This window comes from Microtus ochrogaster, linkage group LG4 (assembly GCF_000317375.1).
Source record: "Microtus ochrogaster isolate Prairie Vole_2 linkage group LG4, MicOch1.0, whole genome shotgun sequence".
Lineage (NCBI taxonomy): Eukaryota > Metazoa > Chordata > Mammalia > Rodentia > Cricetidae > Microtus > Microtus ochrogaster.
The window spans coordinates 42,888,352-42,905,456 of record NC_022030.1 but is presented as its reverse complement, the minus strand read 5'-3'; the positions used below and the strand labels follow the sequence as shown (position 1 = coordinate 42,905,456).

Genomic DNA, 17,105 nt, shown 5'->3' with positions numbered 1-17,105 from the left:
TCCATTCATCCATTGGTGCTAATCTAACATTTAAAGGTCCAAGTATCCTTTTTCATTCTAAGTTGGCATTTTTCAAATGACTTAGTGATTCAATAAGTACCCATATATCTCCTGGGTCTGTTACTCCTTTGTGTACAGTTAATCTTTGTAAAAAGTCACTAAAGTGTTCTCTTTGGCCTTGTTTAACCCTATTATATGGTTCAATTATTTTTCATGCTTCTTGAATACTGTCTCTAGCATATAAGGCTGCTGTATGGCATAGGAACAAGATGTTCTTCATAAAGAGCTTGATCTCATGAGTCAGCATAAATGCCCTTGACAAGAATTTGATTTGGAGAAGTCTCAAATCCTTTTACTCTTCCCTGTTGTTCTAAAAGTTTTGCCTCTCCTCATGAATAGCATTTCCACAGTAGTTGTGGCATGTCTTCCAGTACCACTGAAACTAATTGAAGCCAGTCATTTTGGGTGGCCTTATTGCTCAAAGCCCATATTTTTACCATCACCCCAACAAATGGTGAATTCAAATCATAAGATACTACTACTTACTTATTTTTCTTTAGATAATTCACACTTATAGGTAGCCATTCATATTCTTTGAAACCTTTTGGGTATTTACTACTGGATGGTTTGTCAGAGGAGATTACAGGGTAGGTAGCCAGAACCCCTGGTAAGTCATCTCTGACTCTGACATGTACTGGCAAGTCTAAATCTTTTCTTATACCTCTACCCCTTCTCAACAGTTCTGATAATTTTATCAATCATTTCAAATCCTTTTACCACTGACTTTTGTAAAGAATCTCCTCATCTGTGACTATTTCTAATGATTTCCTCAACTAACATAACCTCTGGTCTTTGTGCTGCACATACGATTCCAAGGTATAAAATTTTTCATTAATGATAACTTCTCATCCTTGGATATTATTTGGATGGCATGTAGAGTGTCTTCCTGTAGAGGTATTCTATTTGCTAATTTATCATAACTTTTATACCGATTTTGATTGTTAAATTCAACAGTATGAATTCTTTCAGATAATTTTTTAGCATCCTTTGACATTGATTGAATTTTTTCTATCAAATTAATCTTATCCTTTTCAATGGTATTAATTTTTTTCAGGTTTTGATTTTTGGTAGTATAAATCCCGTCAGCTAGCTGTTCATTATTAGTCCATAAAGACTTATCATTTCTAAAAGTGCCTCATTCATGGCTCTTTTGTCAACCCATTATTAAGGATGTAATATGAAAAACAAAGATAAGTCCCAATATTAAATAAAAGGATGCATCAGAAAAACCATATAAGCCTTGCAGAATATCACACATAATATAATCAAGAAGGTTATTAAATTACTGAATGGTGATATGGTCTGCAATTTTATAATTTTCAAATTTATTGATTTATTTATTAATAAAATGAACTTACCTCCACTAGGAGATTTTGGTAAATTGTCATCTGGGAACACAAACTGTAAGTTGTGCAAGTCACTGTGCAGCAGGGAAAGCAGCAGGGGGGGAAAGTGAGCGTAAACTGGAGAAATTGCCAAATCACTGTGTCATGGGCCCCCCAAAGGGGTAGCTCTGCTGTGGTGGGGTTTTGGGGAAAAAACACTTATTAAGTGAAATCAAGCGAGGCAAGTGGGGGTGGGAGACCTTTGGCCATGGGAGACCTTTGGCCATGGATCTTTTGAGCTGGTCCTGATAGGCATGGACTTGGGGTCTACATGAATTCATACTCTAAAATGCTAGGCACCAAATGAAGCATGATTAATGAAAGTTCAGGTTCAGAAATTGGGGTTCAACCTGAAGATATGAAAAGCTAAAAAGCCAGTCACTGGCTCTACCTCAGTCTAATGATCCTGCCTCCTGGAATCTCAGAAGGAGATTGCATGTTGAGAGCTCTTTCTTCCCATTATATAATCCTCTCTAGTGCTGAGATTAAAGGTGTGCACCACTGTCATTAAAGGCATACACCATCGAGTTTCTATGGCAAATACTGTGGCTACTGAGATTAAAGGTGCATGTCATTATGGCTACCGGGATTAAAGGTACATGTCATTGTGGCTACTGGGATTAAAGGTGTGTGTTACCATAACCTGGTCTATAAGGCTGACCAGTGGGACTATTTTACTCTCAGATTTTCAGGCAGTCTTTATTTATTACAGTTGAAATGCCACTGCAATAGGAGCCTATAATCCATGACCCTAGAGAAGCTAAGTAACAAGGAGAAATCTAATGGAAACATAAATAGATCCCCCTGGAAAGGGGAAGTAGGCAGATCTCCTAAGAAAATTGGGAGTGTGGGGGCGGGGAGGAGGGAAGGGCAGAAGGGAAAGAGGAAGGGAGAAGGGAAGGGGAGAAGAGACCTTGAGGGAATGGGATGGTTGAGATAGGGAAAAGACAGAGAGGGAGAGCAAAGAAAGAGATATTTTGATTGAGGGAGCTATTATGGGGATAGCAAGAAACCTTGCACAATAGAAGTTCCCAAGAATCCAAAAGGAAGTCACCAGCTAAAACCCAAAACAATATTGAAGAGAGTGCCTGAACTGGCCTTGCCCTGTAGTCACATTGATGACTATCTTAAATTCTATTATAGAACTTTTATCTAGCAACTAATGGAAGCTGATGCAGAGGTCCATAGTAGAGCACTGGACTGAACGCCCAAAGTCCAGTTGAATAGTAGGAGGAGTGAGAATATGAGCAAAGAGATCATGATCATGGTGGTAATACACAATGAAATAGTTTACCAGAGCTAATAGGAGACCACCCACTCTGGTCTGACAGCAAAGAAACTAGCATATGCTTAGCATATGCTTAACATAGATATAGTGGGGAGAGCCTTGTTCCCACCTCAAAGCAATGTGCTAAACTTTGTTTACTCCCCATGGGAAGCCTTACCCTCTCTGAGGAGTGGATGTGGGGTGGGATGGGAGGTACAATGGGGAGGAAGGTGAAGGCAGTGGGAGGAGAGGAGGGAGCAGGAGGGGATTTGGAATGCAAAATGAGAAAAAAAAGTTAGTTGTTTAAAAAAATAATTAATTAAAAATGAATTTAATTTAAAACAAATAAAATAAAAGCCAGTTCAGCCACACTTAGTTACCTGTCACTCTTTCAATCGTCTGGATTCTGGCACCAGATCATTTATTTTAGTCCTATTTAAGCACAGCACAATTTTGGGAAAAGTTTTCTGATGCTATACTCAGTCCCATGAGTAGAGCAAAACTTGAGATATGTTTACATTAAAATCTTTAGAAAGTACACCTGCCTCTTTCATAAAAATGGGCAATATTGACTTAGCAACAGTGTTTAAAGTTTAGGGTCTAGGGAGAATGACTGAGGTAAACATAATGCCCATGGGAGTCAGCATTGACCTGGCCTATGATAACATAGAAGTCACCTGGCTCTTGCAAAGGACAAGTGATGTCTTCATAAGGATGAGTTTTCTGGCCTAGAAGCAATGCTCACGATTTAGGGGTAAAGAATCTGGGGTAAACAAAGCATAAATTTTGGGGGATAAAGGTGAAGCATGGCTCTACAGATGGCAAAGGATCACCAGGTTGTAAACTACAACTTTCCCCCCAGTTCTGGGAGAACAGGTAAGCATATCCTTCCTTTGAAGAAATAAGCTTGCATGTTTAACTTTTCCTGTCTTCTCCAGAGCTTATCTATGTGCACAAGAACCTCACTCTCTCTAAGGAAAGTTCATAACATATCAGCTAAAAAGCTCAGGCAAAGAATATAAGTAACACACCTTTTTATGCAAAGGCTGGATATTTTCTACTAAGTCTTATTGAATGGTTGCTAGTTTTAAAAATAAAATTATTTCTAAAATAATTTATTTTCATATAATAATCATCATCAACTAAGTGAAAGATTTAGAGCATAATGACATATATAGCAGAAAGCTGACTTTGAGAAGTTTAAAAAATATACTATTTTAATATTTATCTTTATTCTGTTTAATGAAATTGGTTTTTTTTTTTTTTTTTTTGAGTCAGGGTTTCTCTGTGGTTTTGGAGCCTGTCCTGGAACTAGCTCTGTAGACCAGGCTGGTCTCGAACTCACAGAGATCCGCCTGCCTCTGCCTCCCGAGTGCTAGGATTAAAGGCGTGCGCCACCACCGCCCGGCTGTTTAATGAAATTGGTAGTGATTTGTTTATGTTCTAGAATCTGAGAAGAAATCAAATAATTCACTTTGGGAATGATTCACCTTAAAGTAATAACTGTCTCCCGGGATATTCAGAAATAAGACTGGATAAGAAAGGACTAACTTGAGGCTAATTCATCACAACAGCTTTGTGGCCAAAGTATATGAAAGCAGAAAAGGAATAATTCAATGGTTTTGAATAACATATGGGAAAATATAGCATAGAAAATGATAAGAATTTATTAAAATTAAAATTTAAAGACATTTAATACTCCATTCACATTTATATGTGGATTATTGCACATAAATTTATAAAATAAAACTAAAGAAGTAGCATGTTATTAATGACAATACAAATCAAAAGGACATAAGTTGGGGGAGAAATGGAGTTGTGGATCTAAGGATAGTTGAAGGGAGGTAGTGGTAGAAGGATGTAATCAATAAGTATTGTATACATGTATGAAACATTCAAAAACTGAAAACACTTCACAAAGATACATCTAACTTATTCTGTGAAACCATTTATACTTATGGATTTTTATACAGCAGCATGTAATGAGGAGTATTGTTGATGAATGAAAATATGTAATGTTACTTGAATATAAAGTTATATCTCTTGGCCTGAGGGTATTTTGTCTGCCATATATTTATTTGTGAAAAAGAAATAGCTTTGAAAATATTAAAAACACAGTATTAGTGTTAATTAATATTTTAGAGATGTGGTGAACTAAATAAATCTCTTACAACTACTTAGGTAAATAACACATTTTAAAATTTTTATTGGAAAATCAGTTTCACTTTGTTGTGAAATTAAGTTTTTGTTGACTGAGGTTTCTGTCCCTCCCAGTCCTAAAGCTGTTCACTTCCAAAGAAATACACAGAGCTCTACATTAGTTATAAATTGATTGGCCTATTTGCTCAGGCTTCCTATTAACTCTTACATCTTATATTAGCCCATTATTCTTGTCTATGTTAGCCATGTAGCTTGGTATCTATTTTGGCGAGGCAGTTACATCTTTCTTGCTTTGTGTCTGGGTTTCTCCGTGTTTGGCTGACAACTGCAGACTGAAACTTTCCTCTTTCCAGAATTCTCATTGCCCCACCTCTACTTCCTGCCTGGCTACTGGCCAATCAGCATTTATTTAAAATACAAGTGACAGGGTACAGATCATTGTACCACAATACTCTCCCCCCCCTTTTAAACAAGAACTCTGAATTGTACTCCTTTGTTAGCTTCTCTACGGACCATTATCCATAACAAGTTGTAACCAACACTCTAAACAAAGGCAAACATCCATAATCCATTATTGGGGGGGGGGATGTAGACATAGTTTTACAGGCCCCTTCCTGATGATTGTGGCACTGATAATCTTATGGGGACCTAAAGAAAAAATTTAGAATTATAATCAAGTCCTAACTGGAGTATCCTGTGTTCTGAATGTAAAACTCAAACATCTGGGCCATTCCTCCTATTGGAGATTTCTCAGTGAGACTTCCTTAGTCAAGCATGATTTTTCTTAATGCAGAATGAATCCACAGTCTCTCATTTCCTGTGTAAACAAAACCAAAACCTCTTCTCTAAAGTAACATATTTTTGACTTAAGTTTTAAAGGCAAAGCATATATATATATATATATATATACATATATATATGTATATATATATAATATATTTTATATTTAATACAGCAGCATTTATAATCAAATGTCTTTTAGCAGCTTTTGTTCCTTCCTCAGTCATAAAACAATTTAAAGACAACACAATAACATACTGTATCCAGACTCTCTTTGTATTTTTCATCTTTACATGGCTTTATTTTAAGCTCTATTTCTTTTATTTTATTTATACTTTTGGTCTTTTGAGACAGTTTTTTTTTCTGTGTATTTTTGGCTGTCCTAGAATTCACTCTGTAGACCAAGTTGCACTTGAACTCACAGAGATCTGCCTGCCTCTGCCTTCCAAGTGTTGGGATTAAAGATATGTGCCACCACACCCTACTACTCTACTTTTTTTCTTTTTTTTCTTTTTTCTTTTAAGGACTTTACCCCCTTTTCCCCCAAGCCTACATATATTTTTAAATACACAGTAAACCGTTTAGAGGTTTTCTGTCTTTGAATCTATCTTTTACTGTATATCTCTCTTTTTCTAAAAACATGAGTCTTTAATTTGCTAAGTGATACGGTTAGGATTAACGCTGTGGCTTTGATGGCTAGATCCAGCCCATGCCTTAGCTTTTTTCTGGGAGTCTAGCCTCATGGCAGAGGTACTGTCTGGAGCCATGTTTATTGCCACAACTCTATGGTATTTCAAGATCCATGCCATCACCAAGAAGCATGCTGTTGGCTATTTTAAACATCATTTTAGTGTTTTGTGACAGAGCCTTTTAAAAAGGCTGCAAAGTTTTTACAGCTAAAGCTAAGTCAGAAAGCCCATCTTAAATGAGACACATTTGTCTCTAGCAAACAGAGCCCACCAGAGAAAATGCTACTATCAATAAGCCATGCTTAACTCTATTCTTTTCTGTCTAGAATTATTTCTCAAGCTCTCTCAGACTTTCTGTGGATGCAGTTGTCCACATGTTGGGCATCATTTGTTGATCAAGGTTTCTGTCCCACCCGGTCCTACAGCTGTTCAGTTCCAAAGAAATACATTAATTATAAACTGTTTGGCCTATTAGCTCAGGATTCTTATTAACTCTTATAACTTATACTAGCCCATAATTTTTGACTATGTTAGCCATGTGGCTTGGTACCTTTTTCAGCAAGGCAGTCACATCTTGCTTGCTCTGTGTCTGGCTTCCTCTGTGTCTAGTTGACAACTGTAGACTGAAACTTCCCTCTTCCCAGAATTCTTGTTGCCTTGCATCTACTTCCTGCCTGGTTGCCCTGTCTATACTTCCTCCTTGGCTACTGGCCAATCAGCATTTATTTAAAATACAAGTGACAAAATACAGACTATTTTCCCACAGCAAGTTTTCCAAAAATTTGGTCATTAAATGAAGAATGATAAAGACCTGATATGCATTAAAAACTGATTTTGATTCCAATTATTTATTAGTTCTCAGTAAATGTCTTGCTTATCTTCCATTAAGAAGTTAGCCACAAGCATGTGAGAGATACATTACAGATATATTTATCAAGTTTTATAATTAAATAAATATATTTTAAAATGTGTCATTTTGGGCAATGTGGTGGTATGAATAGGGAAAAATGACCTCCATAGGCTAACATAGTTGAATGCTTGGTGAACTATTAAAGGAAGGATTAGGAAGTGTGGCCTTGTTGGAGGAGGTATGGCCTTTGAGGTGTAAAAGCCTCCAATTGGCCCACTGTCTCTCTCTGTCTGCTTAATGCTTGTATATCAGGATGTAAAACTCTTTAGCTACTGCTCCAAAACCATGCCTGCTTACCTCCTGCTATGATAAAAATGAAAACCCTCTGAAACTGTAAGCAAATTTCCAGTTAAATGTTTTCTTTTATAAGAGTTACCTTGGTCATGATGTCTCTTCACAACAATAGAACAGTAACTAAAGCAGACACAAATATATCAATGCTTACAAGGTCTCTTTCAAGAGGGGAAATACAGGCAATGCATATCCCTACTTAGGATATTATTCTAGGCATGATACATATCTTCTCACAATGCCATCACTTAGGAGGCTGAGACAGAAGGACTGACATGAGATAGAGGCCCACATTTCAGATTAAGACTGTGCTTCAAAAAATGTTTTCTGAATATTTTAAATTCCCCCTCCCCAAAATGCATTCCCAGTGCTTTTTAGAGACACCAAATAAGAGGATTTGAAAATGAGTCAAAAGAAGATCATTAATGTCTTTCTAGTGTGCTTGCTTTTGTGTGTTTGTGTTGAATATTTTATGCTTTAGTTTCTAAGTTAGAAATTTTTATAATTTTTATGGCTGTATACATGTGGGCATACATGCTTATGTACATACACCCACAAATATTTTTATGACATTATCTAACTTAGCTTCAAATTCTTTATCTGAAAAAAAAATGAGTATGTTAAGGTCCACTTTTCACAGTTGCTTAAGATATAATACATTATTTTCTTTCTTAAAGTTTTATTGTAAGCAGAAAGCCATAACAAGTGATACAGTGATAACTTTTACATTACCGGTTTTCATATGTTCAGTGCATGTAGTTTGATGAACACAGTCCTATTTGCACACCAATGATACAGTCAGCATAATGTGGTAATTACTATTCTTCCCTCCATATATTTTCTTGTGTTCTTTTTGTGTATGTTTTGGCAGAAACCATCTCAAATAATAAACACTTAGCATTAAATCCTTTCTCTTACAAAATTTGAGCATAGATTTTCATACTGCTACCCACAGGCACAACAACTCTGTAGCAGTCTTTAGCTTATTACTATGGTTAGCAAACCTTTGCACACAAGAATACAATTTTTCTTCTTCCATTAGAGCCTCACAGCCACCATTCCTTTTTCTGATTTTTATCAGTTTGAGGATTTTGATACTTTTTGCAGAGAAATAATTCAGTTTGTCCTTCTTTTATGAGCTTATTTTACTTATCATAGTACTCTCCTGGTCCAAACATGTTGGAAGTGGCAAGGCACATGTTGATTACATTGTCCTTTAACATGAGTAAGGATACTTCCAAAACTAGCAGACAAACATGCTGGTTGAACCATTATATCTCTAGTGTGAGACTCATAAGATGAAATGAATCAATAAAACTGTAGCCCACACATAATGTGTAACACTGATGAGGTTTACTGTTCTAAATCAGGTTTTATGTGTGTATGCAACCAGATTAGAGATAAAGGACACCAGTTTTCTGTAATATAGATCACTGATTTGATAGAAAGGCTATGCACCAATGAAGGTTTGGGAAGGGTGTGGGATGACTATTCCTTTTCATAGATGACTCTTTCAGATCCAGTCTGTTCCCTTGAGTGAGTGTCTCGCAAGCAGTGGTATAGCAACCCAAATTAGGCCATAAATGATTTTTCTGGTCTCATATGTATGCATTCTAAGAGGAATTTAAGGGCCTGGAGAGGATAAGCCTGAAGGACAAGAGTGAAGAGCACAGACAAGGGCTGAAAAGAGTGCAAAGTGATTCTGCTCTTCTCTTTCTATAGAACACCAAAAAGCTTGCTCATCTATCCTTTAAGCAAATGGTGTTAATGTGTTCTTAATTAGTTGAAACAGGATGAAACAAAGAGAGAATCGTGAGCAGATAGCCAGAATCTGCTCCAATATAACTTCAGTCTCTTTTAATAATCGTGAAAGCTTTGTAACTCAAGGAAGCATTTATATTGCATTGACTCTGAGTCATTGAGAATCAAAATACAAATAATGTAGCTACAGAGGGAAAAATCATTTGTTTATTTACAGAAAAATTCTTTCCCCAAGATTATTTTTCTGTCTTTTTTAGACATGTAACTTCATGAAAAACAATTTGATAAGTTAGATGTGTTTTGACTGATATCAATGCATTTTTCTCCGCTGAGACTGGGAAACAAAATGAACAACACACACCTATACTATTTCAAGTGCACTTGTCTTTATGCACAGTGGGTTCATTACAGTACATGCACATCTCCCAGAGTCCCCAAACCATGCATTATAGATAGCTGGAAAAAGCTAGCGCACTAAGCTACAATCTATATGTTTACACACAAGGACCAAAGCTTTGAGTGAAGGAAAGGTGAAAGTCATGTACTTTGAGAAGGTGTTTCTTTTATTCTAGAGTTGAGTTCATTAGGTCTTTATGAAGTTTGAACCTGTCTTTTGGTGTTCATGATCTTTTTGTTCTCCTGGATAATAAGCATCCAGGACTCCAGATCAGAGAGTCTCAAAACTCAGTTCAAGCTGCTATCACTGGGCAGATGGTAGAAAGGAGATTCCAAAGCCTCATCCCAGGCCAAATTAGGAACTCTGGGGATAAGGCCTGGGAATCTATGTTTTATCCAGCCACTAAGGAAGGCATTCTGATATACTTTGAAGTATGAGAGTTGCTGCACTGGACATGATTGAAAAACAGTGATGAACAAGTGCAGCAAGTGAGGACCTGGGACTAGAAAAATGGCTAAATAAGTTATGAGCACATGCTTCTCTTGCAAAGGTACTGGTGAAAAGGAGACTGCTCATTCATTTCCCTGCCACCTAGACCCAAATAATCACACAGAAGCTATATTAATTACAACACTGCTTGTCCAATAACTTACGTATTTTTCTAGCCAGCTCATATATCTTAGATTAACCCATTTCTTTTAATCAATGTATCTTCACAAGACTGCAGCATATCAGTAAATTTCCTGCCTGGTGTCTTTCTTTTTAGGTAGGTACATGGCATTTTCTTTTTTCCACATACTATCTATCTCTTCCAGTCTGGCTATATTCTGTCCTGCCATAGGCCAAAGCAGCTTCTTTATTAACCAATGGTAATAAAACATATTCACAACATACAGAGGAGTATCCCAAATCATCTCCATTTTTCTGTCTAAATAAAAAGGAAGGTTTTAAATTTAACATAGTAAAATTACATATAACAAAACAGGCATCAAGTAAAAATTAAAGTTACAGTATTTCTTTGTGAGTCTAAAGTTTCATATTTAATTTATCTTTTATCATAACCATGGAAAACTATAATTATAGCTATCTGTCTTCAATTCTTTACTACCCAGAAGGATATAATTTTATCTAAGTAAACATGAAGTGCATTGTAAGCAACTTCCAAAACTGTAGAATTGACAGAGACATCACACTGTCTGGACAGTCACCCAAAGTTCTGTAATTTGGTGACATCCATATTCAGCCTACAGGCCCCATAGTATCTGGTAGACTTTTCTAGGAAGGAGGAAATTTGAAAGGCTGTTTTGTCCATATTGGCAGTTTTTCAGCCACCTTCTTCTACGTCCTGCAGAATGTCTGACAGACTCTTTCATGAAGCAGAAACTCTGAAGGACTGTCTCAGCTTTTGGCAAGTTCAGCAGTTGTTTTTCTGTGGGTCCTGCATGTCCAGTTCATATACCATACCATCAAGCAGTCTAGGCAAGAGTTGTCTCTTGCCTGAATGGCTAGCCTTGTCATATTGAAGGCAACTTCCTTAACGAGTTTCTTCAGTTCCCATCAACCTCTCTGAATTAATTAATGCTGCAAGAAGCAGACATATCTCACTGTCAAGAAAAGTTTGAGTTCTTAAAACCTTTTAAATGCCATATTCCATAGATTTTGAAGTGTTGAAGATTATCTACCTAACGTCTTTCTGCATATCTAGAAATCATAACTAACATGACTACAAGTTTAACTATTAAAAATGACTATTAATCTATATTTCTAAATTATACATTACATTTTTAAATGAGCTGCACAAACACAATACCTTAAACAAGAACAGAAATACATTACACAGTGAAACAAAATAGACCTTATATTCGTATCAATAGACCAAGATCCATATCAATGCAAAGTATTCATCTCTATATCCAATTCCCTTTTAAATGAGTAATCATTTTGGGAATTTGGGCATTGTTTTCTCCAAACTGCTTCCGACTATTTGTTGGATGAAGTACTTTTAGGGTTCATGTAGACCTTTTGTGGGGCTTTGTTGCATCAAATCACACTAGCCTGGAAGGAATCCATAAGTTTCTCATCTTCTGAGGAAACAAAAGCAGAATTTCTTTCCAAAGTAACATATCCTTAGATTCAAATTTTGAGGTGAAGATACCTTAAAATATATGTATTGGTTTAGCTTAGCAGCTGGACAATAAAATGCCTCTTTGTACTTTTCTCACTCACAGTCAATATAATTCAAAGAGAACACAATAATATGCATAATCCAGGCTCTCTGTATTTTCCAACTTCATGTGGCATTTTTTACTCTATTGCTTTTTAATATTCATTATCTTTACTCTTTTAATCTATGTCTGTCTGTACTCTTTTATTTTACTTTTACTGTCTCTTTAAGGAGTTTTTTTCCATCTTTTTTTGTTTGTTTATTTTTTTAGTTCTTGAAAAAAAATTACTGCTGCCTCCCCGTTTCCCATTTCCCTCAACCTCCTCGCACACATCGCCCCCTCCCCCCACTCTTCTACTCCTCTTCCCCTCCCCCCACTCCATTCCCCCTCCCTCTCGAGAATGAAGAGCAGTCCAGATTCCCTGCTCTGCGGGAAGTCCAAGGTCCTCCCACTTCTATCCAGGACCAGGAAGGTGAGCATCCAAACAGGCTAGGCTTCCATAAAGCCAGTTCATGTATTAGGATCGAAACCTAGTGCCATTGTCCTTGGCTTCTCATCAGCCTTCATTGTCTGCCACGTTCAGAAAGTCCAGTTTCATCCCATGCTTATTCAGTCCCAGTCCTGCTGGCCTTGGTGAGCTCCCAATAGATCAGCCCCACTGTCACAGTGGGTGGGTGCGCCCCTCGTGGTCCTGACTTCCTTGCTCATGTTCTCCTTCCTTCTGCTTCTCATTTGGAACTTAAGAGCTCAGTCCGGTGCTCCAATTTGGATCTCTGTCTCTATCTCGATGCATTGCCAGATGAAAGTTCTAAGGTGATATGCAAGATATTCAACAGTATGGCTATAGGATAGGGTCATTTCAGGTTCCCTCTCCTCAGTTGCTCAAGGTACTAGCTGGGGACATCTCCCTTGACACCTGCGAGCCCCTCTAGAGTCAAGTCTCTTGCCAACCCTAACATGGCTCCCTTAATTAGGATATATATTTCTCTGCTCCCATATCCACCCTTCCTTCCCATTCCTCCAATCTCCCCCCATTCTCCCCTTCTCACGTTCCTCACCCCATTTCCCCTTAGCCCCATGCCACCTCACCCCCAAGTTCCCAGTTTTTGCCCGGCAATCTTGTCTACTTCCCATATCCAGGTGGATGACTATATGTTTTTCTTTGGGTTCACCTTCTTATTTAGCTTCTCTAGGATCACAAATTATATGCTCAATGTCCTTTATTTATGGCTAGAAACCAATTATGAGTGAGTACATCCCATGTTCATCTTTTTGGGTCTGGGATACCTCACTCAGTATAGTGTTTTCTATTTCCATCCATTGGCATGCAAAATTCGAGAAGTCATTGTTTTTTACCGCTGAGTAGTACTCTAATATGTATATATTCCACACTTTCTTCATCCATTCTTCCATTGAAGGGTATCTAGGTTGTTTCCAGGTTCTGGCTATTACAAATAATACTGCTATGAACATAGTTGAACAAATGCTTTTGTCATATGGTAGGGCATCTCTTGGGTATATTCCCAAGAGTGGTATTACTGGATCTTGGCGTAGGTTGATCCCGAATTTCCTGAGAAATAGCCACACTGATTTCCAAAGTGGTTGCACAAGTTTGCATTCCCACCACAACCTCTCCAGCAAAGGCTATCATTGGTGTTTTTGATTTTAGCCATTCTGACAGGTGTAAGATGGTATCTCAAAGTTGTTTTAATTTGCATTTCCCTGATTGCTAAGGAGGTTGAGCATGACCTTAAGTATCTTTTGGCCATTTGAACTTCTTCTTTTGAGAATTCTCTGTTCAGTTCAGTGCCCCATTTTTAATTGAGTTAATTAGCATTTTAAAGCCTAGTTTCTTGAGTGATCTCCATAATATATAAAGAACTCTTTAAAGACTTTGTTTTATTTTTTAAAACTATTTCTTTTTATAACTGTCTCTATCCCAAGCCTACATATATTTTTTTAAACACACTGTGGCCCATTCAGAGGTTTATTTTTGTCAGACCCTGTCTTAATTATATATGTACAATCATTTTCTGACCAAGAGCACCTTTTTATTAAATGTTAAGCAGGTATGGCTAAAACCAACCCTATGGCCCTGTTGTTGGCTCCACCCCTTCACACATGGTGGAGGTATGCTCACCTCCTCTGCGAGCCATGCTCACCATTCCAGCTCCAGCTCCAGCTCCAGGTAAGCAGTGGTCGGGTCTAAGTTGCCATTAACCAATCTGTAACACTGTGCTAAAACAAACAAACAAACCCCCCAAAAACAAAACAACAACAACAAAAAACATTTAAATGTAGGACCCCCAGAAAGAGCCAAACCTCTAATCTTTTAAAGAAGCCATGCAGTTTTTACTGCTAATGTTGAGTCAAGAAGCCTTCTCACTAAAAAAAAAAAAAAACATGCTTTTTGCTTCTAGCAAACAGAAGCCACCTAAGAAAATGCTGCTACCAAGAAGCTGTGCTTAACTGTTCTTTTGTGTCTAGAATTCCTTCCCAAGCTCTCTCAGGTTCTATATGGATGTAGTTGCCCCACGTTGGCATGCCATTTTGTAACAGGAGACTGCTCATTTGTTTCCCAGATGCCCAGATCAAAATAATCACACGGAAACTATATTAATTAGAACACTGCTTGGCCAATAACTTAGGTGTCTTTCTAGCTAGCCTTTATATCTTAAATCATTTCTTTTAATCTATGTATTGCCACGAGATTTTGGCTTACCCCTAAGTTTCTAGCTTGCCATCTTTCTCCTTAGGGAGCTACATGGTTCCCTAAGCCTTGACTCTGCCTACTATCTCTCTCTATCTCCTCCTGCCATAGGTCTAAGGAGCTTCTTTATTAACCGATGGTAATAAAACATTTTCATAGCATGCCGAGAGAAATCCACATCATACTGGGTTCAGTTCCCAGGACCCCCAATGGACAACTTACAGCCATTTGCAACTTATTTCCAGAATGTTCTCTTCTAGACTCTGTGGGCATTTCACATATTCACATAAAATAAATAAAAATAATGTTTTTAAAAAGAAGTGAACACCTAGATTGCCCCTACAGAGACAAATAGCTTTTTTTGTGCATTTCAGAAATCCTCTCTTTCTCTTTATTAGCATTTTAGAAGCAATATTGAAAGATTGTATCTAAGTTTTTCCATTTTACTAGGTCAACTTCATTAATTTCACAACTAGCAGGAAATTTATGACATATTGGGCTATTAAGACCTTGTTTTCCCATCCATAGCCAAACTGTCCAATGCTAATGAGTGCATTTATTTTCCTGTCGTTCTAACATGTGTTAATTCTTCCATCTCTTCTGATTTATGGAGGAAGGATTTTGCTGTTGTTTGCTTGCTTCTTTTGGTTTAACCAATGATGCCCAGTTGCCAAATTAAAGAGAAATCTCTTCCTGAGTTTAGATGCAAGAAATTTCTCTAGGTCTACGGGTAGATTTCAGAGCAAGTGAAAATGATATTTTTAGCCATTGTGCTGCTGTCTTCACTTGCAGTAATGCTCTCTCAAGTTCACTTGCTTTTTCATTTCTGACTTATTATGATCATTTGCTTTTCTACATATATTAATTCCTTTTAATTTTTCCTATTAAAATTAGCAGCTGCCCCAGCTCCTGAGGAGGAGATGGATGAGTGTGAGCAGGCACTGGCTGCTGAGCCTAAGGCCAAGGACCCCTTTGCTCACTTGCCCAAGAGTACCTTTGTGTTGGATGAGTTTAAGCGTAAGTACTCCAAAGAGGACACCCTCTCCGTGGCGCTGCCATATTTTTGGGAGCACTTTGATAAGGATGGCTGGTCCCTGTGGTATGCTGAATATCGCTTCCCTGAGGAGCTCACCCAGACCTTTATGAGTTGCAACCTCATCACTGGCATGTTCCAGCGATTGGACAAACTGAGGAAGAATGCCTTTCCTAGTGTCATCCTCTTTGGAACCAACAACAGCAGCTCCATTTCCGGCGTTTGGGTCTTCCGAGGCCAAGAGCTTGCCTTTCCACTACTTCCAGATTGGCAGGTGGACTACGAGTCAAATACATGGCGGAAGCTGGATCCTGGTAGCGAGGAGACCCAGACCCTGGTTCGAGAGTACTTTTCCTGGGAGGGGGCCTTCCAGCATGTGCGCAAAGCCGTCAATCAAGGCAAGATCTTCAAGTGAACATGTCTTGCCGTCACCTAGCTACCTGCACCTACCCTTCAGGGGAGATGGGGGTCATTAAAGGAAACTGAACATTGAAAAAAAATTAGTCAATTTTACTTCCCAAATTATTCTTCAGTTGCAAATATAGCACACATAAATTGAGGGCTGTAAATTAATTTATTATAATTAGCATAATAGTCAATGGCTCTTGCATGTAATGTGTTTCTCTCATTTCTAGTATTTTAATGTTCTAAACACACTGTACAGTTGTAGTTTTATTACTTATAAAAGACAAGTATATTTTTTACTGCTGAGTATACTCTAATGTGTAAATGTGCCACACTTTCTTTATCCATTCTTCCACTGAAGGACATCTACATTGTTTCCAGGTTCTGGCTATTACAAATAATGCTGCTATGAACATAGTTGAACAAATGCTTTTATAGTATGATTGAGCATCTCTTTGGTAGATTCCTAAGGGTGGTATTGCTGGATCCTGAGGTAGGTTGACTCCCAATTTCTGAGAAACTGCCACACTGATTTCCAAAGTGGTTGCTCAAGTTTGCATTGCTACCAGCAATGGATGGGTATTCCCTTTACTCCACATCCTCTCCAGCATAAGCTATCATTAGTGTTTTTTATTTTAGCCATTCTGACAGGTGTATCTCAAAGTTGTTTTGATTTGCATTTCCCTGATAGCGGAAATTGAACATGTCCTTAAGTGTCTTTGGGCCATTTGAAATGTTTCTGTTGAGAATTCTCTGTTTAGTTCAGTACCCAATTTTTAAATTGGGTTATTTAGAATTTTGATGTCTAGTTTCTTGAGTTCTTTATATATTTTGGAGATCAGACTTTTGTCTGGTGTGGGGTTGGTAAAGATCTTCTCTCATTCACTAGGTTGCCTTTTTGTCTTAATGACTGTGTCCTTTGCTTTACAGAAGCTTCCCAGTTTCAGGAGGTCCCATTTATTCATTGTTGTTCTGATTGTCTGTGCTACTGGGGTTATACGTAGGAAGTAGTTCCCTGTGTTCATATATTGCAGTCTACTTCCCATTTTCTCTTGGTTCAGTATGGTTGGATTTATACTGAGGTCTTTAATC

General features: G+C 37.7%; 1 pseudogene; it reads left to right on the top strand.

The window, feature by feature from the left end:
* The first annotated feature begins 14,019 nt into the window (after positions 1–14,019).
* On the top strand, positions 14,020–16,023 carry LOC101990639 (annotated as a pseudogene).
* Positions 16,024–17,105: the final 1,082 nt, after the last annotated feature.